This window comes from Ailuropoda melanoleuca, chromosome 2 (genome assembly GCF_002007445.2).
Source record: "Ailuropoda melanoleuca isolate Jingjing chromosome 2, ASM200744v2, whole genome shotgun sequence".
NCBI lineage: Eukaryota > Metazoa > Chordata > Mammalia > Carnivora > Ursidae > Ailuropoda > Ailuropoda melanoleuca.
This window is the reverse complement of record NC_048219.1, coordinates 115,391,277-115,403,907: the sequence shown is the minus strand read 5'-3', so window position 1 is coordinate 115,403,907 and position 12,631 is coordinate 115,391,277. Positions and strand designations below refer to the sequence as shown.

The 12,631-nt window shown below is 35.4% G+C and overlaps 1 protein-coding gene and 1 long non-coding RNA gene across 4 annotated transcripts in view; both read right to left on the bottom strand.

Moving 5' to 3' along the window:
- The window catches only part of ARHGAP15 (Rho GTPase activating protein 15), a 594,053-nt gene that overhangs the window by 203,027 nt on the left and 378,395 nt on the right, over positions 1 to 12,631 (bottom strand). The window lies entirely within an intron of this gene.
- LOC117796121 lies at positions 5,014 to 11,289 on the bottom strand. Its single transcript, XR_004620493.1, has 2 exons — positions 6,759 to 11,289; positions 5,014 to 6,657 (listed from the first exon to the last, which is right to left on the bottom strand). It is a non-coding gene; the product is annotated as an uncharacterized LOC117796121 (long non-coding RNA).

Sequence of the window (12,631 nt, the reverse complement as noted above, 5' to 3'; positions counted from 1 at the left end):
AGCAGGTTTAATGAAGGTGCCATTCCTAAGGAAAGCTTGGAGCTTAGGAAGGAATGATCTGTACACTATGCCCATGTATGCTTTTTCTTTTAAAAATTTTACCAACAAACTCCTTCATAACTTAAAGGCATGCACTAAGAGGCTTACCAACACAAACAAGAAGAAAACACTGAAAAATGGCTCCTTTTGTGATGAAGTCATAATAGTTACATAAAGTCTAGCCTTTAATCCCATTATACTTGAAATAGATATTGATTTAAAATTCATATATTTGCTCTCATTCTTTTCAAACCCCCCCACCCCTATTTTTTTTTAAACATCTAAACAAAGTGACCTCATTGTTTTCCATTGGACTTTTTTTTAAAACATCGGCTGGGATGATTGAGATTCAGGAATGTGGGAAAATGGATTCCCAAACCACGTCCCTCCCCTTTCATTCTGAACTGTAATTTTTGGCTTGGCTTGAATCACAGTCATCGCATTTCAGCCTGAATCTCTCTGTAAAGTGATCTTTCTTAAACATTTCTCTCACTCATCAAGGGATCAGAAACAAAGCTGTTCTAGTCTTTCAGCAAAACACTTACAAGCAGCTTTTACCGAGAAGTTGCAAGAGCTAAATTTCCTCTAAAATTGTTTGAAAAGCGAACATTTTCAGTGCCTCGTTGTCCTTTTTGTGAATCTTGTCATCTGTATGCCATGAGCTCCAGCAGCTATTTTAATCTGTTTTTGTTTGCAATCCATTTGGTGTCCACCCAAGGAAATGCAGGTGATTCTAATTAACTTACTGCTGAAGATGTAGGAAAAAATATCTCAATTGTGTCGCACAGAATTATACATTTAAAACCTTTCTTCTATTATTTATAACATATTATTAATGAAAATGATTGTATGAATATGTTTACCACCTAATTCATTGCTGTTCACTTTTTTAAATCAATGAGGCTTACGGCACAGAAAAAAAGCCACACACATACACAAATACACAGACACAATACAGACCCCAAGAAGGCTTGCCAACTTTTATTTAACAAGAGTAGCAACTTAAAAATAACATTATTTTTACTTTGTGCAACATAGTTTAATATCTGAAATAACCCTGTTCCAATAAAAACCTATTGAAATACTCTCAGCCTAACTCTGCCCTGAAGGTAAAAGTGATTAATTGAAAGATTTTGGCAGATCTCTGCTCACCACCAGGGCAGTTTAATTTAGAACACATTCAACCATTTCTCAGTGTCTCTGTGTTGGTGGAGCATAACTTTTGATCTTCTTTGGGGAGGTGCCTCTAATTCAGACCCTTTAGCTAGCCACTTCCTGGAGGGTTTTGATGGCTTGCTTCTGCTAAGGATTCAGGTGAGAGACAGCCCTTCTGGCTGCTGCCTCTAAAGTGGGGTAGGGAAGCAGAATTCCAGACACAAAGGCAAAATATACTATAAACCTGTTTGAGTATATCTACCACCGGTAAAGTCCTATTTAGATCACAGACAAATGAGAAATTCTGGTGCCATTAGACTCTTTTCTAGTTAAAGAAGGGGCTCCTGGTCATGACAGTGAATGAGGCTGAAAAGATTAAATTTCCTTTTCTAGGGAAAGATAAATAAGATTATGATTTCCTTTTTGATAATACAGGAGAGAGTATCATGTGGGTATTGTTAATACTTCTGCTAAACAGAGACATAGGGCTAGTACAAAATCCTCTCTTTTTGGCAAATGGACCTATGCTAAATTGTGGTTCAACAGAAGGAAAGAAAAATTCCAATCTATTCTGGATGGAAAGACCTTGAGTTGGTGAACTCCAACCTTGAATACCACTTAGCACATATTGATTAAGCATTTATTATATTGCAAAAGTGTCCTAGGCACTGGAGTTACAGCAATGAACAGAGTACACAGTCCAGATATTATGGAGCTATAGCCCTAGTATTGTTCTGAGGCACTAACGGTGAATCCCGTACACAAATTGATGAGTTAGTAACAATGGCACCAGCAGTCTCTAATATTTTCACACATGCAACACATCTGAACAATACACTCAGGTTAGTATATGCTCTATAGCCAACTTTAGAAGGAAACGACATTATGAAATATATTAAGTTTCACATTATATCCTCAAACAGGCAATATGTTATATATATTATATATATTATGCAGTACATTATATATAACTATAATACGCTATGTGTATTATATATACATTATGCATTACACTATTAATAGTAATTGTGTACAGTGGGATTACAAAAATGATTCTGGTTTTATTTATTATTTTATATATTTCTGACTATTTTCTATGTGTGCATATGTATACATATAGGCATATGTAAGATTATGTGTATTATTATAAACAAAAAGCAATAATGATATTTATTTCATTACCAAAATATCATGCCATTGATTGCATTTCTTTGTTATGATATAGGTTTATGTTCCTATAGGTTCATTTGAAAAAGACCGAAAGATAAACTATTGAGTGTCCTTGAATGCTCTATTGTATATCTTTAATTTATCTGAAACATGCTTTAGGACCCATGATATCAGATTCAAATCTTTATGAGGCAAAATAGAAATCTCAAAATTTAAGTATTTTACAAACTATTCTATTATTGGACAAATCACACCCAGATTTGGAAATACAAATACAAGTTTTCTACAATGGAGCCTAAAAGACATAATCGTTTTCCCTAATTGTAAGCTCTAACTATCTCTGAACAATTCATACCATTGTCATTCATGATTGTAGGTCCTGTATGAAAAGAAATGCATAAAGACCCAAAGCTAGTATTGGGTTTGGCTTTTTAACTTCTACTATCACTCCCTAAGTAGAAAGGTAAGGCAAGATCTCTTTTAGTGGTGTAGGAAAGACCTATATCCTCAGCTTCATTCTTTACTACTTGAGGGCTGTTAACTATCTAGTAAAGCATTGCACACACTCCAGTTACTCAAAACATTACTTGTTGACTTAAAAAAAAAAAAAGACATTCCAATACCAATCGTTCCCTTATTTAAACTCATCTAGCACTAGTATAATACAAACCAGATTTCCTGCTTCTGGAGGATTTTGTCACATAGGTCTACATAAAAAGTCTTATTGAAATATTTGTGTGTGTGTATGCATATTTAGCATCTAACACTTCTTTCTGATCTGTTGTTACAGAAAGAAAGTATATTAAACTGAGACATGCTACATACGTTGATGTTCATTAATATAATATTTATTGAGTGTCTATCCCATATACTTAATTTTCTAAGAGGTAAGAAGCCAAGTTACAAATACATCTCATGTTTTCCATTGTATGAAATTTAAATAGTGTCTCAATTTCCCCATTTTCCCTAAGGGCTGGCAGATTTTGAATCTTAAGAATATTAGAAAATCCATGATGATTGAATATAGCTGACTCTTGAAGTGCTGTAGAAGTTAGAAATGAAAGATTATCAATTCGGAGACCTGGACTTTACACCATCGGTCCCCAAGTTTAATCTTACCATTAATTGCAAAGGCTATATTTAGGGCATCTTTTCAGAAGTTTGGGGATGAAAACTCTGTTCTAAAGTGTTCCTTTCATACAATTTTGCTTGTCTAAAATTATGCAATTAGAATTTTATTCCTTTGTCTTCAAATCCTGTGGAAGGATTTCACATCTAACCTCACTAATCACGTGCACTTTAGTGTAGATTAATCTATTTGATTTTGTACTGACAGCAGACTTCAGCTCCAAGGACAGAAAGTACAACAAGACTTCACTTGCGTAGGCTATGGAACAGGTGGAGATGGAGGATAAGAGGGCAAGTATGATACACAATGGGAAAGAAACAGAAAGTGGAAGCAGGTATCCTCTATTGGTTGCAAGTTAAGCCAAGGTAGTTACCATTATCCAAATGCTTATCCTGCCTGGATTTTCTATTTTCAAATATACCAGGATACAGGGAAATGGAGTTGTTCTTACTGTATTTAAAGATTCAGGGAAGGAAAGGTACGTTTCTCAGCCTGTCTAAACACATTTTATCCTTAAACATAATTTATTCTTTTCACCATCATGATTTTCCATCATGTGAAAAGTGTAATAAATTATCCTTCTTCAGAGACAACTTATACAATGATCTTTTCATTGGAGGTGAGTATAATGCTCTAAACTGAGGTTTGTCCTTGGAATCATGGGATCTCTGAAAATCAAGCCTTTCTCCTTTCTGCACCATGCCTGCAGAAAACACAGTCTTGGAGACGTTTCCCGCCGCGTCAGTCCTCTGCTCCTGCCCTGGGTGTGCAGCTGCCTGCTCTAGACCATGGGCTCCATCCGAAACCTCTCAGCCCTGTAGTGGCCTGAAGTCTCCCCAGGTAACTCAGCCTAAGGTTCATCAGCGGGAGACAAACAGCCCTGAACGATGGCAGCCTCATGAGGTCCAGGATTCCCAGTCAACTTTCAAATTTTCAAACAAATCTTAACAAAGACTATTAGACCCAGAAACAAATGCACTTCTATTAATTCATTGGCCATAATATCAAAAGAAAATAATGACCTTATTTTGTCCAAATTTAGAGCAAAGTACGCTACAAGCAAAACCCTTAGAGAGGAGGAAGATACTAAGCTTGGGAACACAGCATGCTTTTAGAGGTGTCAGTATAACTCCCTTTGCCCTTCTTTGCCTTATCGAAAAGAACAAAACAGAATAAAACCCTTCTTTCCTGGTGCTTGGAAAGGACTCTAGTAGGAGACAAAGACATTTAATGCTAAATTGTTACCTCTTTAAACAACTGTACTCAAGGTAACACTCAAAGGAATTTAAAGGATGTCTGAACTTCAAGTTAAAGTATAAATGATATTCCTGAGGCAGGTTTGCCAGGAGGAGGGTGTTGGAGGTCAGGCACAGTGTTTAAGGGGACATTACAAAGTAATGTAACACGCTAGCAAAGAAAAAGATGGGAGCAAATGAGAACCCAAAAATACACCCTGATCTGTCCTGGAGTTGTCCTTGTTCAGACCTAAGTTTGCCCCTGTGACAAATTTCACTAACAGGTATTTATTTATTTATTTATTTATTTATTTAATGGTTTCAGGATTTCAGACTCCTTCCAACTTTAACTCAACCTACCAACATTACTTATAATATTTTGTTATAAATATGGAACTCAAATTCACTATTTAAAAATGTTTAATAAGTAAACATTCCCCTGCCCACCATGCTGTCAAATGGGACAATAAATGATACAGGATTTTGAGTAGAGAGGTCTGTTTTCATTCTTATATGGCATGTATGTTAGAAATAGTAAACAAGAGGAGACTTCAAACACCTTTAAAAGGGAAGTTATTGTTCATGATAGTATTTCTGTGCAATCTCCAACAGTTTGAGTTAGACAGATACACTAATTTTTTCTTTGTTTTGGTAATACAATTTGTGGGACTTAATTTTAAAAATATGAAATTTTAAGAATTCTTTTTAACTCTCCTTTATACAAAATATTACCCTGCTGATTTATCCACAGGGTTAAATGCAATATCATTTTAAATATTAAAGTTTCCCATATTCGTTCTGTAAAGACACAGGAAAATATGGCCAAACTATATCATTTTGACCTGTGATCCTTGTTTTGGATCCACGGTGATTGTTTTTTTGCACACTGCACTCTAATTGTTTCTGCTGGCTCCTCGGGAATCCATAGTGTTTCTAGACCTATTTCCAGCTAAGAAGAGTTGATTTGTAACATTAGTTTAATTTCTATCCTAATAACTTTCCGCCTTATGTGCCTTTTCTAGTAGTTTACCCAGTAAAAAAAAAAGAAATTATTTTATCTGCTCCTATCCATAAAAAGCTTGTGAAAAAACAGCCTTTCTGGTGGGAAAAGAATTTGAAAGGAAAACATGCACATACATATATCAGACCAAGTATTAAAAGATGAACATTATATGTGAGGAAACATTATAAGAAGGTTTCACTATATTAGTTTTTCCAAGTCAGTGTTCCAAGCCAGTCTTGGATTATGTGTGAAAAGTAAGAACTCTATACTGTAACAGGTGCTGGCAGGAAACTCCCATTAAAGCTTATGAAAGTTATGCCTGTAAAGTCCTGGCATCTGAGAAAATTCTCGCATAAGAATGCATTATGCATCAGATTTTTCTCACTACAAAAACAATATGAGGCTGTGACTACTTAACAGTATTCCCAGTCACTATTTTGTTAACATCATCCCTTTGTGATAACATCTTTGGTGACCTTGTGCTATATGTAAAGTATATATCAGCCTTCATTTCAACACTGAGAGCATGCATTGTCTTCTCTACATACCAATAGAGATGTTGGTCTACCATCTGTCTGTCCTAATCGCAGCATAAACGTGAAAGGGTTTTTTTTTTTCCTCTTTAGAGTCAGTAAATTTATACTAATTGATCCATATTTTGAAGATTGGCTCTTCATGTGCAACATGGCAAATATTTATGAAATTTTACTGGATTTTGGAATAGTCTATGGAATATCAGGTAGTAACATAGGTTTTAAATCTGTAGTATTGACTCATGTTGGAAAGTACTAGCATTATGTGTGGCACATAGTGGGTGGTTAATAAACGTCATCTCTGTTTTCCTTGAGTAAAACACCCCCCTCATCTGTATGGCCACATCTTTAAAGACCATTTGTCTTGCTCACTTTAAAGTTAACAAGTAAAACCTCTTTCTGTGATGAAGCTCACCTTTCTAGCCTATAAATTCTAGAGGTTAAAATATTTTTTTTTTACTGACATTTGTCTTTTGGGTACAACTGNGTAAAACCTCTTTCTGTGATGAAGCTCACCTTTCTAGCCTATAAATTCTAGAGGTTAAAATATTTTTTTTTTTACTGACATTTGTCTTTTGGGTACAACTGAATAAAAATTCTCTTTATTCTATAAATCTAACACTTATAAGGAATTTGATTTAAACCCAATAGGTAATTTGGATCTAAACCATTTACCAAATTAAAAACTGAGATAAAAATTTAGACAGTAGTGAATGTTAGACAAAGCCCAGTGAAAATGATTATGAGTGTGTATATATCCAGATGTATGTATCCATATCTAGGTCTGTAGCTAAACTATGGATTAATTGTTACTAGCTTGCACTTGTAATTGTGTATGTAGTTTTAAATATGCTTTTCATGTATCAATAAATATATCTTTAGTAAAAAGTCCTCAGTTAGGGTAACATAGTTACCTTATAGAGCACACACACACACACACACACACACACACACACACCAGCACCAACCCAGGCAATCTGCCAAATGTAGTTGCTGTGAAAAAGATTTTGCTTTAGGGCAATAGCAAACTAGCTCACCACCCTGCTGCCCTGTCCACTCCTCACCACACGGTTCTTTGCTGTATCCTGAACTTCCCCTCCTACAGTGAGGGAACATTTCTTTGGACTGTTTTATTGCCAATATATTTTTACTTTGTATGATGAAATGAAACAGGGGACTGGTTTCATTAGAAAGAGAGGTAAACAGAGCATTAATTAAATTTGCTGATGATACTAAATTGGGAGGAACTGTGGACATCTGTGAAGACAAAAGAATCATACAAATGGACTTAAGGAGTTTAGAAATATGAGCAGGAAATAATAAAAAGAGATTCAGCCTTAAATAATGCAAGCTAATACATTTGGGAAAAGATAATCAAAAACATGGCTATTCAGTGGACGGTAGACGCCTGGAAAGTGGCGATGGTGAAAGAGACCTAGGGGGTGATAATGGGAAAAATTATACACAAACTTACGGGGAAGTAGGCACAATGCCCAGAGGGTTACATATAAAAAAACATAATTTTTTGAACCAGAAAGATGATAGTCCTACTCTTATGATACTGTTAGATCTCAAAAGGATCAAATTTGGCTGGTGTTAGTTGAATCCCTCAGGTTCATGAAATAATTTAACACTATTTGTTGAGAGACTTGGTTTCACCCTATGAAGGATGAGAAAGTCTGTTTTGTCTGAAACCTGTCCTGATCACCAGAATCATTGCTCTATTTCTGTCTTATCTCATCCTATTGAAGACTATTACTAATATGGTATATCATATAGATATGGATATAGATATTGATATGATCGATACATATTGGCCATGCTACAAACAAACAATCAAAAAAAAAAAAACTCCTTGCTTTCACTTTTAAGGTAGTTTCTCTTCCTTCTGGATAATATGACTTCACGTTATGTTTCAAGAGACATCTACTCACTATGTCTTCTATCAGTTCAATGAATCTTCAGTATATAGGATTTGAGTCCTTAAGGATAAATGCATGGATGGATGGATGAAAAGGAATTTTGGTTAATATCCACCTATTCGTCCATTTAATCATAAATCATGAATTGAGCCCATACCATATGCCAGCTTTGGTGTGTTAAGCACTGATGAGACAGAAATGAACCAGACACAATGCCTAGACTCCGGGACTCATACTCTACATGGAGAAACAGGTAAAGGCACCAGCCATTATAGACCCATGCAATAAGGGCTATATTACGGAGAGCAAAGCTGTCATTGGAACACTGCAGTGAGAAATCCTAATAATGTTCAAGACACCATGGAGAGATGGCTGGGGATACAAATCAGAGAATATTCCTTGAAGAAGGGGGTTCCTGTGCAATGTACAAGAGGATGAATATGAGTTTGGTAGATGGATGGGCAAGGAGAGAGTCCTTAGAGAGAAGGAACAGCACATGGAAAAATATCAACCTTTGGAAAACTTGATGTAGTTGATATTCCTGGAGCATAGGAAGCAGCTTATGAGAATATGAAGCTGGACAATAGACAGAGGTCATATGCTTATGGGGATAGTTAGTGTGGAATTTTGTTTATCTTGATGGAGAAAAGAAACCACTGGAGGGATATTCTAAGAAGGCATAGCACAATTCTATTTATGTTCATGAAGAATGATGTTGCCATGTTTAAGAAGGTGGCCTGGGCAGAAAATCTCACTTAGGAGTTTGATCTCAAAAGAAATTACAGGGTTCTAATCAATGCCATAGCAGATGAAAGGAAGAATCAGATTCAAGAGATTGTAAGAAAGCAGAGATTATTAAACTTGGTGAATAATGCTCTGCATAAGTAGAGAGAACAGTCTAAAATATCCAACATATTTCTTTTTAGAAGAATGGGAAGAAAAAAAGAAAAGAAGAATGGGGAAAAAAGGCATGATGCCATTGACTTAGTTAAAGAACAAAGAAGGAGGAATAGGTTTGTTAGGGGAAGTGATAAATGCATTTTGAAGAAGTTCAGTTTGAGATGCCGGAGGAAAATTCAAGAAGAGTTGTTCTTAGACCACAGCTCAGAGAATAACACATAGCTTGAGGAGTCATTCTGAAATAGGAACTTTGAAGTCATTGAAGAAATCATTGAAGATTTTGGTATCATTGAGATTACACTGAAAGAATGGATAGAGAAATCCCAGAGTCAAGGATCAAATCCAGAGAAAAACACACATTTCTTATGCTGTCAAACTCTGGGCTAAGAGCGTGGACTCCAATATTATGCCACGCAATTTCAAATACAGGCCAACTGGCGACCTTTAAGGAAAGAAACTTTACTACAGTGATTACAATACTGCCTGCTAGGTGTTCCACTGCCTTGTAGGGAGACTAAAGAGTCAAGTTAGCCCAAACAGTAAAAAATGCAAAATATAGCAAGAAGACCATCATTTTTAAGACAAGAAAGATAACAGTCCAATTTTAATGGCACTTGCATATTCAAAGTCTTCAGAGGGATTTTGATAGGATCAGCAGAGTTTAACTTTTCTGACATGAAGTAAATTTGTAGAAAATGAAATCAATATCCAATAGCAAAATCATGTCAGAATTTAGAGTATTGGTATCCTGTCTTCATTAGCTTCCAGTTGGTAAGTCTGTGTAGTTGACCATATATATCTTATTTCAAATTCTTTGGCAGACTCTTTCAACTCAAGAAATTATCATCAAAATAAAAATTTCCTCAGATTTATGTAAAAAATAAACACTGAATCAAGAAGGTGAGATGTTCATGGGGAAGTAAATGAACACTCAGAACAGCACCAGCATGTTATTTCAAGTCTGAATCAGAGGAAAAGATATGGTGCTCTACTTTCTGTGCGGTTATGAGACCTGAGCCTACTCCTGACTATTCTCAGGCATGTCACTTATAAGTCATAGTTGCCATTCAATTACTTGATTAGAAACAGCAGGCTATTGGTGTTGAAACAATGTTTAATGGGATATGACTTCCTCTGATGAAAATGAGTAGAAAATGGGTACTCTATTAGTGGCTGCATGGCACCCTTAAACGTAGTATCCAAAAACTGATGAACATAAAATCTTTAAGGAAACATACTTTCAAATGTTTAGTGTAGCTGGGTATAGATAGAAAAGAATATAGTTTAGAAAGACATAATATACCATTATCAGAATGGTTTACATGTTTAGAAAACAGATTGGGAAACCATGCAAATCAGACAGCTGCCTTTAACCAACAACTGTTGGTCGTTGATTTTTCTTTTTTTAGTTTCAGCCATATACAGGTATAACAATGGTGTGCAACCTTCCATGAAGATTTAGGCAATGTTGAATATAATTTATCCATTTATTTATCATTTATTGAGAATCCATTATGTGCCAGGTACTATGAAAAGTTAAAAATAAATCCACGCTCTCTATATGAGGTAGCACACTATGGACCGAGGGTAATATTTTAAATATTTTTCTTCTGTAAACTGTGCTTTCAGTCTAAATCTCAGGACATTCTTATTTCCTTAAAAATTGGGTAATTTGACATTTTGGGTCTACAGTCCTAGTATAAGCTCAAAAACTCTTCCAGCAGTATCATTCTAAAGCTATTTTGGTTTTGCAGTTTTTCCTCCCAAAGTGTCGTGCCCCTGATTTTTTTTTTGTCTGAACTGAAAATAGGAAGTGGCTTGAAAATTATAAAATTTGGCAAAAAGATATAAAACTAGCAATGAAAAGATTACTTGAACCCAAGAAAAACACACACATCTAATTCCACAGACTGTAAGATAACCTTTCACAGAATTTAGAAGAATCTCTAAGACATGACTCTTAAGGGGGACGAATAGGTTACTCCAAAAAATCCTAAAGAGGAAAATATACCATGTTCAATTATATGGACCCATGCAACTACTTCTGGAATCTGTATGCCTTTTAATATACATGTATCAATGATTAATGCTTAAGTTAGCACACTTCATTTGAAAGTGTGACAATTCCTTGGAAAAAAAATTCTTTTCTAGGCATTTTAAAAGGGAACATTTTTTATTAGGAAACCCACAGAAGAGTATAATATTTTGTTCTCATTCGTAGCTTCCTGAATTAATTTAAGATTTATTAATTACCACAAATTTTTAAGCTCTAGGGAAATGTTTATAAAAATACAATGTATAGATTCTCGTTCAACCAATAAACCACAGATTACTTCACAAAACAGAGTGACATTCTTGTGAGAGCTCTGATAATTTTTTGATAACTTCTCTTTTTAGTCACTTGGTTCACATTATGCAACAATAATTTTTAAAATTCTATTTAAAAACTACAAATCCATTTTTGAATCCCAGAGCAACAAATATCTGAAAATCTCTGTCTGCCTAATTTTTTTTTGCGCCTTTTTATTGAAAACCTGAAAGCTTTCCAAATGCATGTGATTTTTTTTTTCAAATTTTGTAAACATTTGCTTCCAGGCTAAAACATCCTGCCAACTTTCAGCCAAGATTATTTTTATGGTTGAACTATTAACTTCTGAATATGGGGGCTTATAATAGAAAAACTCCCAGACTCAGAACTCTCATCATATAAATGACACCGCTATAGGATATTTTCGACTATTACATGTCGACATGAAGAGGTGTTGCATTATTTAAATCCTCCATTCACACAATAAGAGGCTAATTTCCTAGGGTATTAATTCTGACTCTGTTTCCTTCCAACTGACTCGAAGGGAAAGTATGGTAAGAACCTAAACTTTAACATGGGAGTGGAATTGGGGGTGGAGGTTGGAAATTAGACTCAGGCTTTATCTGGGAAGAGATATTATTTATTCTCATGCATTCTGGACGCAAAAGTGTGGGAATAGCCACTGACTGATTTGACCAGAGCCACATTGCTGGATACATTAGATAGCCTTGCTGGTTATTGAACTGCACATTTATTGTTCCATTAACTTCTGTTATGTTTAAGCTCTCTTTCTGATAATAAGGCTGTTGTGTATTGCTAATGTAGATAAACTTCATGAAATGTCACTAATAAGTACAGTGAGTTAATTCCTAACCATGTGTATACACAGAATTTGTGAACATTCAGTGTAAGCTGGCCACTCCCAGCAAGATCTTACAAGTATTTTCTTGAGCGGGAATAAGTTTCTCTGGAACAGAGAAGCAGGTCTCAGGTAACTATGGTTGACTTGGTAACTGGTTCGATCACTGTCTTCTCTTCATTATGGGGCCTCACAAGCGTGCCGTTTTATCCACATTTGTTTTTTTAATTGCAAAATGCAGCTTTTTCTCTCTCTCTCCACCTTGTCATCTCTGATTTCTTTTGCTTGTCTTTCCCTAGTTTCTCTTTTATACTCTTGCTGGCTGTTTCCTGTTTACTCTTTTTTGATGTTGTCTTCCCCTCTAGCCCTGAATGTGGC